Below are 12,277 nucleotides of genomic sequence, written 5' to 3' on the forward strand. Positions count from 1 at the left end.
TTTCACCACTCTTATTTAACATAGTACTGGGAGTGTTAGCCCCAGCAATTAGACATAAAGAAAAAATAAAAGGGATCCAAATTGGGAAGGAGGAAGTGAAACTGTCATTAATTGCAGATGACATGATATTATACATAGAAAACCCTAAAGAGTTCATCAAAAATCTACTAGACTTAATAAATGAATTTGGCAAAGTAGCAGCATACAAAATTGACATCAAGAAATGGAAGGCATTCTTATACACCAATGATGAAGTCACAGAAAGAGTAACTGAAAAACAATCTCATTTACCATTGCGGCAAAAAAAATTAAGATACCTAGGAATAAACTTAACCAAAGAAGTAAAGGACATATTTGCAGAAAAATACAGGACATTGAAAAAAGAAGCAGAGGAAGATATAAAAAAAGTGGAAGCACATACCTTGTTCATAGATTTGAAGAATTAACATCATTAAAATGTCCATACTACCCAAAACAATTTATAGATTCAATGCAATCCTCATCAAAATACCAACGACATATTTCACAGAACTAGAACAAATACTTCAAAAGTTCATATGGAACCTAAAAAGACCCCGAATAACCACAGCAATCTTGAAAAAGAAGGACAAAGTAGGTGGGATCACAGTACCAGATGTCAGATTATACTACAAATCTACTGTAATCAAAACAGCCTGGTACTAGCACAAGAACAGGCATATAGACCAGTGGAACAGAACAGAGAATCGTGAAATTGACCCAAGATATTATGGTCAATTAATATTTGTCAAAGGAGGCAAGAGCATACCATGGAGTAAAGACAGCCTCTTTAATAAATGATGTTGGGAAAATTGAACAGCTACATGCAAAAAAATGAAGCTAGACCATCAACTTACATCATACACAAAAATAAACCAAAATGGGTTAAAGACATAAATGCGACCCGTGAATCCATAAAAATCCTAGAAGAAAATAAGTAATAGAAGTAGCAATAATCTATCAGGAAGAAAAATTATAAAAACAATCACAGTTACAATAGCATCAAAAAGAATAAACTGGCATCCAGTAAGTGTTTAATAAATGTTTGTTGGCCCTGGCTGGCTTTGCTCAGCGGTTAGAGCATCAGCCTGCGGTCCAGAGAGAGATCCGGGTTCAGTTCCCGCAAAGGGCATGTACCTCGGTTGCAATTTGTTTCCGGCCCTGGTTGGGGTTGTGCGGGTGGCAACCACTCGATGTGTCCCTTTCACATCAATATTTCTCTCTCTCTCTCTTTCTCTCTCTCCCTCCCATTCTATCTGAACAAAAAATGGAAAAAATATCCTCAGGCGATAATAAAAAAAATTAATAAATGTTTGTTGAATGACTGACTGAAGTTTGCAAAATAAATGATGTCAGTGTGGAGAGATTCCAAATTAGTTGAGAATAGGTAATTATCTATTTGTGTGTGCTGGTATATAGTTTATTAGGAACACTGGTATATAGTTTATCATAATGTTTTTTTGGGTTTCTTTAACTACTTATTTTGTTGTATTCCATAATCTGTCATTAAATAAAAAATATTAAAATACTTGAGAATAAATTTAATCAAGGAAGTGAAAGATCTGTACACTGAAAACTATGCAACACTGATAAAAGAAATTGAAGAAGATACAAATAAATGGAAAGATGTTCAACTTTTATGGATTGGAGGAATCAATATTGTTAAAATGCCCATAATACCCAAAGCTATCTATAGATTCAATGCCATATCTATAAAAATTCCAATGGCATTTTTCACAGAGATAGAAAAAACTATCTTAAAATTTGTATGGAACCACAATAGATCTCAAATAGCCAAAGCAATCTTGCCAAAAAAGAATAAAGCTGGAGGTATCACAATTTTTTATTTCAAACTATATTACAAAGCTATGGTAATCAAAAGAGAACGTTATTGGCATTAACATAGACACATAGATTAATAGACTAGAATAGAGAGCCCAGAAATAAACCATGCATATACGGTCAATTAAATTTTTACAAAGGGCCCAAAAGTATATAACAGGGAAAGCACAGTTTCTTTCATAAATGTCATTGGATAAACTGGATAGATATATGAAACAGAATGAAACTGGACTTCTGTCTTATAGCATAAGCAAAAATCTACTCAAAATGAATTAAAGACTTGCCTGGCCGGTGTGACTCAGTGGTTGAATGATGACTCGTGCACCAAGAGGTTGCCAGTTTGATTCCCAGTTAGGGCACAGGCCCGGGTTGTTGGCCAGATCCTCAGTGCAGGGCATGCAGGAGATGGCCAATTGATGTTCTCTCTCATTGATGTTTCTCTCTCCCTCTCCTTCTCCTTTCCTCTCTCTCTAAAATCAATAAAGAAAAAAAATATTTAAAAATGAATTAAAGACTTGAACATAAGATTTGAAAACATAAAATTCCTAAAAGAAAACACAGGGGGTAAGCTCCTTGACATTGTGTTGGCAATGAGTCTTTGGATTTGACACCAAAAGAAAAGGCAACAAAATCCAAAATAAGTAAATGGGACTACATCAAACTAAAAAATCTCCTGCTTAACAAAGAAAACTATCAACAAAATTCAAAGGCAAGCTTTGGATGGGAGAAAGTACTTGCAAACTATATATCTAAAAATGGGTTTATATCCAAAATGTATAAGGAACTCATACCACTCAATGTCAAAAAAAAAAAAAAAAAAAAAAATTGACAAAAGATCTGAGTAGTTGTTTTTCCAAAGAATACATACAAATGCCCGACAGGTACATAAAAACATCATCACTAATTATCAGGGAAATGCAAATCAAAACCACGGTGAGAAATCACCTCACACCTGTTAGAGTGGCTATTCTAAAAAAGACAAGAGATGACAAATGCTGGCAAAGGTGTGAGATAAGGGAGCCCATCTACACTGTTGATGGGAATGTAAACTAGTGCAGCCACTACAGAAAATAGTATGGAGGTTCCTTAAAAAATTAAAAATAGAACTAGCATATGACGCAGCAATCCCATTTTGGGTATATGTATCCAAAGGAAATAAAACCATTGTCTCGAAGAGATATCTGTATTCCCATATTCATTGCAGCATTATTCACAATAACCAAGGTATGGAAACAATCTGTGTTCATCAATGAATTAAGAAAACATTCTATATACATACAATGGAACATTATTCAGCCTTAAATAAGAAGGAAGTCCTGTCATTTATAATAATGTGGATGAAATCTAGAAAGCATTATGCTAAGTGAAATATGCCATACAAAGAAAGACAAATACTTTCTGATATTACCTATATGTGGAATCTAAATTTAACTAAACATAGAAATGGTATAAAAGTGGATGTCAGAGGCTCTGGGTGGGAAATAAGGAGAGTTTGGTAAAAGGGTACAAACTTTCAGTTATAAGATGCATAAGGTCTGAGGACCCAAAGTATATCATGATGACTATAGCTGATAACATTGTATTGTGTAACTGAAATCTGCTAGAAGTAGAGTGCTAGTGAGATTGATTTAAAAAGAGGGAGAGCCCTGGCCGGTTTGGCTCAGCGGTTAGAGCATCGGCCTGCCGTCTGGAGAGACTCAGGTTCGGTTCCCGCTAAGGGCATGTATCTGGGTTGCAGTTTGTCCCCGGCCCTGTTTGGGTCGTGCGGGTGGCGGCCACTCGTGTCCCTTTCACGTCGATGTTTCTCTCTCTCTCTCTCCCTCCCTCCCACTCTATCTGAACAAAATATCGAAAAATGTCCTCAGGTGAGGATAAAAAAAAAAAAAAAAGAGGGAGAAGCCCTGGCCGGTTTGGCTCAGCGGTTAGAGCATCAGCCTGCGGTCTGGAGAGACCCAGGTTCGGTTCTCGCTAAGGGCATGTACCTCGGTTGCAGTTTGTCCCCGGCCCTGGCTGGTCGTGCGGGTGGCAGCCACTCGATGTGTCCCTTTCACGTCGATGTCTCTCTCTCTCTCTCTCTTCCTCTCTCCCCCTCCCACTCTACCGGAACAAAAAAATGGAAAAAATGTCCTCGGGTGAGGATAAAAAAAAAAGGGAGAAAAGCCATAACTAAGCACTATAAGGAATAAAAATGGGGGTAACTGCTGATCCTACAGATATTAGGTAGATATTAAGTAAATATCATAACTTTTGGCAATCTATTTAAAAATTTGCATGACCAAAACTGACAGAAAATATACTTAAGACTATTACAAATTAAATCTGTAATTTAAAATTTTCTTTCTAAGAAAACTCTAGGCTTAGATGACTTTACTGGTGAATGTAACTAAATAATTAAAGAAAGAAATCTTGCCAGTGTTACATAAACATACCCAGAGAATAAAAAGAAAAGGAGGTAAATCTCCCCAATTCATTTTGAAAGGTTTTCTTAACAAAAGCTAACATGGTCACTTTAAATTGGAAAATTTAACTCATTTATTCATGACCATTGGTGCAGAAAGCTCCCCACCCAGTAAAAGCGCATTGAATCTAGCAATAAATATATAAAAAGTATTTCATCACCAACGAGCTGTGTTTATTCCATTAATGCAAGGCTGGTTTGACTTTTGAAAATTAATCAATGTAATTTCTACATGTATAGAAAAAAGGTATGAAACAGTAGAATTATCTCAACAGGCCATAAAACATGTTTTATAAAATTCAGCATCGAGTCACGATTTCAATAAATAAAATAATAAATAGCTTTGAGTTAATAAACTAGGAGTAGATCAGAAATTGCATAATCTGATAAAAGGTCTACCAAAGATCCCTCAATTTGAAATCAGGAATAAGATAAGGATGCCTATTGATTCTAATCAAAACTGTATTTGAAGTTCTAGTTGGTAAGTGAAGACAAGAAAATAAATAAAGGTGAAGGATTGCAGAGGGTGAAAATACCAGTTACCATTCACATGGTGAATTATTTTGTGCATGGAAAATAAAACTATAAAAAATAATTAGAATGAATAGAAAACCAACCTATTTATTCTAATAATTTGTTAGAGAAAATAATCTAACAAATGATATGCAAGACCTTTATGCAGAAGAATTTGAAACATTATTGATATAAGTAAAGGGAAATCTAAATAAACAGAGAGACATAGCATGTTCAGGTATCAGAAAACTCAATATTGTTGATGTATTAGTTCTCCCCAAACTGATCTATATATTTAAAGCAATTCCTGTTAAACTGCTAACAGGTATTTTGTGTGTGTGCACGCACGTGTGCACTCGTGTAACTTGACAAGCTGTTTCTAAAATGATAATAAAAAGGGGGGGCTGGGAATAGAACATTAGCTTAATCAAGAAAAAGGTGGAAGTAACTGTCTCTACCAGCCATCATGTTTGTTATAAAGCTACAGTAATTAAAAGTGTGGAACTGACCAAAGGATAGACAAATAGACGAGTGGAAATGACGAAGTCACCAAAGCAAAGTACTTGGACCAGGGCCAGAAGAGAAACCTCATCCTCGCTACTTCTGTGATGGCTTCCTCTGAGTCCGGGACTCCTCAAATTAATTCCACACCAATTAAATCAGTATCTTGGGGTGGGGCAGGCCATTGGAATTTTTTCCCCAGGTAATTCTAATCTGCAGCTAGGTTTGAAAACCACCTCCCCCAACATACACACATACATGCATGCGCGCGCACACACACACACACACACACACCTCTGTCTCTCTAAACGTTAATGAGCAATGCGGTTATTATTATTAATATTATTATTATTTAAGGCTCATTAGGAGAATGGAGAATGTGATTACATCATACTGCAAAAATGTTCTAAAATCCCATTTAGATATTTCTACCTTTCCCCAAAATTCTTCTTCCTTAAGCTACTGACCCTTCCTTTTCCTTCACTCTCTGACCAAACTCTTTATTTCTTCCTGTACGCCTGTTTTTATTTATTTTTCTATTTTGCAGAACAATTGCCCCCTTCCCTCAGTTTTCCTAATCTACATTTCTAGCATTACTTTGCTTAGCAAACAGAAGTTTATTGAGGACTGACTTACAGAAAAGAGAGAGAAAGATTGAAAGTACTACTTATAGTAATTTATTTTTTTATTTTACTTATTATTATTATTATTATTTTTGTGGCAAGGACCTTATCTGTTATTTATTTATTTATTTATTTATGATATTTATTGTTGAAAGTATTACAGATGTCTTCCCTTTTCCCCCCATTAACCCCCTCCTCCTCTTTAAAAGTTTCCCCTGGCAAATACAGTTGTCATGGCTTGAATTGTCTTTCTCTGAGTGTATTTTCAATACAATCAGAAAAAAACAGAACATTTTCATTTTGGAACAGTCAGTTGCAGGGGCACTGGCATGCTGCAGGCTGTAGGAGTGCTGTGCTGTTTGACGTGCTGTTCAACCAGTCCTCGGACACCAGGCTCCCAGGAGTTAGAGTTTCGCTAACACTCACCTCAGTAGCCCCAGCTTCATGGACGTGTGACATATGTAGTCACACAAGGCCCTACATTTGAAAGAGTCTTGTGCTTGGTTTAATGCTCTGCAGTCATCATTTTGAAATTCTTTATAATTTATGCACAAGGGGCTACACATTTTCATTTTGCTGTGGGCCATTCAAATGATGGACGCCACCCCTGTGCTGAGGAAGGTGGGGTCACAGTCTTCCTTAAATTTACAACCAAAAAAAACGAAAAAGCCCACCTCTGGGCTGAGTGCTCTGTCAAGTATACTTTCTCTGGTTTCTCAGAAACCATTTCCTCTTTTCTCCTCTCAGTTGTGCCCCTGTGTCTGGCAGCTGGGTGTTCACTTGTTGCTCTACTGAATCTCTGATGTTCATTTCCTGCTCGCTTGAGATGTTTTCACAACAGCAAGCAGGGTTCTTCACACCTGGCCCCAGTCTCTTGCCCTGACCTTGGCACTTTTTCCCTGACCCTTCATTTTGCTTCTGGTCTCACCCTTAACTCCAGATGACTTCTACCACACCCCACCAACCTAATGCAACACTTTGACCACAAAGAACATTCTCTGTCACTGAAACATGACATGCTTCTCCCCTCTGTGCTCTCTCATGTGCTTTTCCTTCTGCCTGGGAGGCTCTTCCATCACTACCACCCACTCTTCTTTTGGCTTTTATTCTTTCAGACCCAACCCAAATGTCATCTTCTGTGTGAAGAGTGCCTCATGCAGAAGTCATTGCCCACTTGCTCTAGCTCCTGTGGCTTTGTAGCCACACCTGTGCCCCAGCAGGCGTCAGGATAGCATACAGAGTTTGTTCTTCTCTTCCATCCTCTCCCATCCACTTTATTCTGGATACTTCAGTTCTTGACTTGGAATACTAGTCAGTCATTCTTCCTAGAAAGATCTCCCTGAGTACTTACACTTCCTCCATCATAACACTAATCACATAATGTACTCAGTACTCCTCCTCTCTGACACTGTTTCACTTAGGGTAGTAACCTAAGTACCTAGCAGAATTCTGAGCATATAACTCAATAAATATTTGTTCAACTCAAGAATAAATGAATGAAGACGTGTGTGCATTATATTTTAGACTGCAAGCTTCTAAATGATTTTTTTACTTTTTGCTCTCTTTCCTTATTTCTTAACCCACTGATTGGCATGTACATGGTGCTCAGTAATGTTTGTTCAGAAAGAAAAATATCTGAAGTGATCTATGTGATGATTGAGATTATTGTCTTGGGGCCCGACACTAAGACTTGGGCTTGTGTAGGTACCCCCAATGACTTCATCCCTGATTTAAGGTTGTATTTTTCAAAGCAGGGTGAGAGGGATAATGGCGTGGGAATATAGGCTGACACTCACCCAAGAGGATGAATTTTCCTTTATGTTATTGTTATTTGGAGAATGACAGAAAGTAATACTAAATTCATAAAAATGTAACTGACTGTGCCAAATACATAGAATTACAATAAGCATCACAGGAGAGAGGAGCTTTGGAAAAGAACACTGGAAACCACTCCTCAAAAGAGCTGCTGTATTTCTTTAATGGGGGGAGAGGCTGACCCTTAGCCTCAGAGCTCTAATCAGGACTCCATCCTGTCCTCATGCTCATCCTCCCATGATCTGGGCTCCCATTTTCCACCTCCCTCTGTGCAACTTCTTCCTTGAGAACCAGCAGGGAGGTATCTTCTTTTGAGGAGTTTCCTGCCTCCCTATCTTGACGCGGGCATGTTCCTTCTGTGGCCAGCTCCAACTTCTTTGTGAAGCTCCCTTCCCCCAAGAAACTAACTCCTAGTTGGAAGAAGTCAGGGTTTCTCTCATTCCTGTCCATGTGCCCCCTTTAAGAGAATGGCTCATCATCTCTATATGGTATTTCCAACTGAAGCAAGAATTCCTCTGCTGAAAGTACGGAAGAAAGTGCTTGAGGCCATGAGTTTCAATATATAGAGGACCAAGAGAAGGAGGCGCAAATGGAGTGCTTGCTATAAAATAGTGATATGCTAGGAAATTCTAGGGAGACTGATGTAGGATTAATAAATAGAAGGAAGAATGTTGTTCTAATCAGAGCTGAGCTCCTTAAGAATGGAATAGGAAACTTTTTGAGACAGTGAGCTGCCTATCATTAGAAATGTCCATGTGTAGGCTGAGCATACTAAGGCTGATAGTGAGGGAATTTTTGCATTGGGTAGGTTAGCTAGAAAGAGTCTCTATGGTTTCTCTTGATTTTCAAACTTCTCTGATTTTATTATAGGGTTCTAACCCTATAATGCAGTTTATATTTCAAAATACTGTACTTAATTAGTTGTTTTTCTAAACTCCTTCTGAAGTAAATCAGCTTCATACAGTGGTAATTAGTTTATTGGTAGAAACAATGACAGGGTCTGAAACATGCATATTTAAGAAAGGCAGACTATTATTATTCCTGTCCTCTTTTCCAGAACACAGATCTTCTAGTATCCCTGTGAGGATGTAACAGTAACTTAATCAGGTTAATAAATAATATGAAAATAAAGAAACGATTATTAATATGGAATACTAAAAAATGCAAAAGCCACATTAATCAGTCTTCAAACAATCAAACATGGGTTTCTTAATTGAAGTGAACCCAGGAGGCAAGATTATATTTAAGGAAAGCAAACACAGGCTTTTTCAAATCACAATGGGTCCTCTTGCAGAGTTGCTACTGCAGGGGGCACAAAGGCTGGGACATCTGGTAGACCTGACTGTGGCAGTGTGCAGGGCATACTGGAGGGACCATGACTTCTCTATTGATAATAGTCAAAACAGGACTATAGTGGTTCAGCCAAATAGGGTCTTGTTTTGTCCCCCAAAGTCCAGCACTAGATCGGTGGTTCAAACATGGAACAATTGTGCAAAGAAACCATGAAAGACATAGCCTCCTTTTAGCTTCAGATCTGCCAAATTTGGTCTGTGGTTTTTGCCCTCAAGGTCCAAGATGTCTGTTCTCCCTCAGACCTTCAGTGGCATTCTGGACAGAAGTAGGGAAGTGACCTAGAGGACGGGATGGTGCTTATTCCATAAAAGCAAAACTTTCCAGGAAATTCCAGCTGTCTTAAGCTTATGTTTCATTGAACCAAACTGTGTTACATGTTCAATTCTTGCTAAACTAACATTATATAATAGAAACTAGAAAATATAGTTATTTCAACTGGGCTTATTACTTCCCCAAACCAAATTTAGGTTTTGTTAGTAAAGAGGGTGGATGGATATTGGGTAGGCAACCAGGTGTGACTGCCATCACTTGTTTGTCTCCAGCTGTAAAGGTAGATTCTGTCTTCTGTTTCTTCTTGATCTGGACTGGATGACCTCCACTATGGACTTCTTAACTGTAGGAGACGTCTCTACCTGAAAGACCTAGGGAGGATATTATACTGCTGCCCTTTGCCTGTCAGTGTTTAACTCATCAAGATATAATTACGAAATTCTTCGCCTTCAGGCTGAGTCATAGTTGGTCCACTTTGAACTTCCGTGTCCTCGAGAGGCTTCTCAGAGACCATCAGCTCCATGCTTGAGTATTCTCTGGCTCCAGAGAGAAAAGTCTGACACTCACAGTCATGTTTTGACTTTCCCCCCACATTTTCCCCCAGACCTAAGCTACGTGTCCTTCTTTTGGACACTTTCGTCTTCTCGGCTGTTAACACTTAACAGAATAGCAATCCCTCCTGTTTGGAACAGATCAACACCTTGAGATTTGTTTAAGCTGAGGAGAAGCTTCTACCTTTAAATAAGAAAAGATTTATAGCTCTTCTGATGTACTCCAGGGATTTCTGTTTGGCAGCTCTCAGGAGGAGCAACTGAAAACAGGACTCTGACATTTTAGAATTGAGAGACAAAGAATGTCTAGTCCAGCCTTCTCAAGTTGCAAAGGAGGACAGTGAGACTTGAGAGAATGAGTGCCTTACTCCAAGTGTGGTATGGCAGAGGTCCGGGGTCAAAACTAGAGGAAGAAAGACTATGCAGAGAAAGGCAGAGGGCTCTCTCTTGCCTGCTGATTAGGTTTGTATAAGCATTCACAGGCATGGGAATGATCCAATGCTATAGATAATCAAGGCAAAAATTCTGGGAGGTGGTGTAGTATTATGACTGCTAGACCCAAGCCTCCAATTTGCTATGCTGTGGTTGGTGACACTTATCTATTCCTTAGTTTACTCACCTGTAAGATAAGAACCATGGTAATATATCTCATATGGTTTCAGAAAGAATAAACGGAGTTCATAGTTAGAACAGTACCCCGTACATCATAACATTGAAATGTTTGCTATCATTATGATTCATTATCTCCTGTTTGCAAAGGGTTCAGAGCCCTTGAATCTTGCATGATGGCCAGTACACATCTTGAAGAAGCACAACAAAGAGCTAGTGGGGGTATTAAGTTTTAAGTCAGATGTTTTGTTCTTGTTACCAGTACCAAGGAAACTTCTCATATCACAAATAATGGGATTATCCCACAAGTAAGTCAGCATGACAAGAAATACATAATCTGTGATAGAAAATACTCTTCTGATTCACTTTCATGAATAGCCTATGTTTTTTTAATTTTTTTAATCCTCACTGGAGGGTATTTTCCTATTTATCTTCAGATAGAGTGTGAGGGAGAAATACATATATAGAGAGACATCTATGTGAGAGGAACACATCGACAGGTTGCCTCCTACACAGCCCTGGTCAGGGATGAATTACAACTGAGGTATGTGCCCTTGGCCGGAATCGAGCCCCCAACTCATTGGTCCGAGGGCTGATGCTCTAACCGCTGAGCCAAACCTGCCAGGGCACTAGCTTATGTCTTTGAAGCTTGAATTCTCATCTTCGGTACATGTGCCTGCTTTGTTTCATGTACTTTTAAAAAATGTGGTGAGCTTCACACACTAGTCTTTTGTACCAGCTGTATAAGGAGCAACTCCCACCAAAGGTATATATGCATGGAATTCTTATACCAGATCAACTTAAAAAAAAAAAACAACTCTTTAATTGGACAATACTTTAATTCTCTCAACAATGTTATGGTAGTTGACCACATTTTGAAATTATCTTTGTCTTGTCTGCTACTTGAATGGCATGGAAAATTTCCCTCCACTTCCTTACCCTCTCCCAAGGGTCATTTTCTTCACTCTTTTCTCTGCCCTGCCTGGCCTCTGACCCTGCCCAGCTCTGCCGTTTCCATGGACCTCTGAATCTAATTAATGCTTTAGTGGCTATATAAGTGAAAAATATAGGCAAGAGGATGTTAGAGACTTTGAGAAAGGTGCATTCCTTGGGAAAAGGGGGTTTTGTACAAACAAATAAAAAGAAATGCAAGTGGAGGGGGTAGAATGTCAGTAAAATGTAAAACACTAGTAACATGCTTCTTAAATATCTGTTGCCTGATGAGCAGATGCAACATTAGAAACATCTCTTTTGACATCTGGGCAATAATCAGCTATTATGGAACCTGGCTGAGGGGCAAATAGTCCAAATAAGCTACCACTGCATATTGGCCTCAGCTATGTGACAGGGATACTGGCCCCCATCCCTTTCTCTCCCTTTTCAGGCCAGTTCACAACCATTTGTGGGGAGTATGTGGTTAGCTAATCTCTGAAATGACCCTGGCTTCCAGGGCCACAGAACATTCTCAAACTCTCCAGAATGTGGCCAGACAAAGGAGAGGGGCCCAGAGTGCTGAAGTTCTCCACAAGAGGATACTGTCAGAGAACTCAAGGCAGAGATGGTCCCTATGCCCCATGTTTCCATGGAAACATAGGAGGAGTGATGACAGCCAGCACAGCCATACCATCTGCTCGGGACCTGGTGAATGATGAAAAAATAGAAGCAGAAAGGCACCTCCATTCCAGGCTAGAACCACTCTGAGATACCAGTGGAGAGACAAAGGC

This window comes from Molossus molossus, unplaced genomic scaffold (genome assembly GCF_014108415.1).
Source record: "Molossus molossus isolate mMolMol1 unplaced genomic scaffold, mMolMol1.p scaffold_m16_p_34, whole genome shotgun sequence".
In the NCBI taxonomy this organism is placed as follows: domain Eukaryota; kingdom Metazoa; phylum Chordata; class Mammalia; order Chiroptera; family Molossidae; genus Molossus; species Molossus molossus.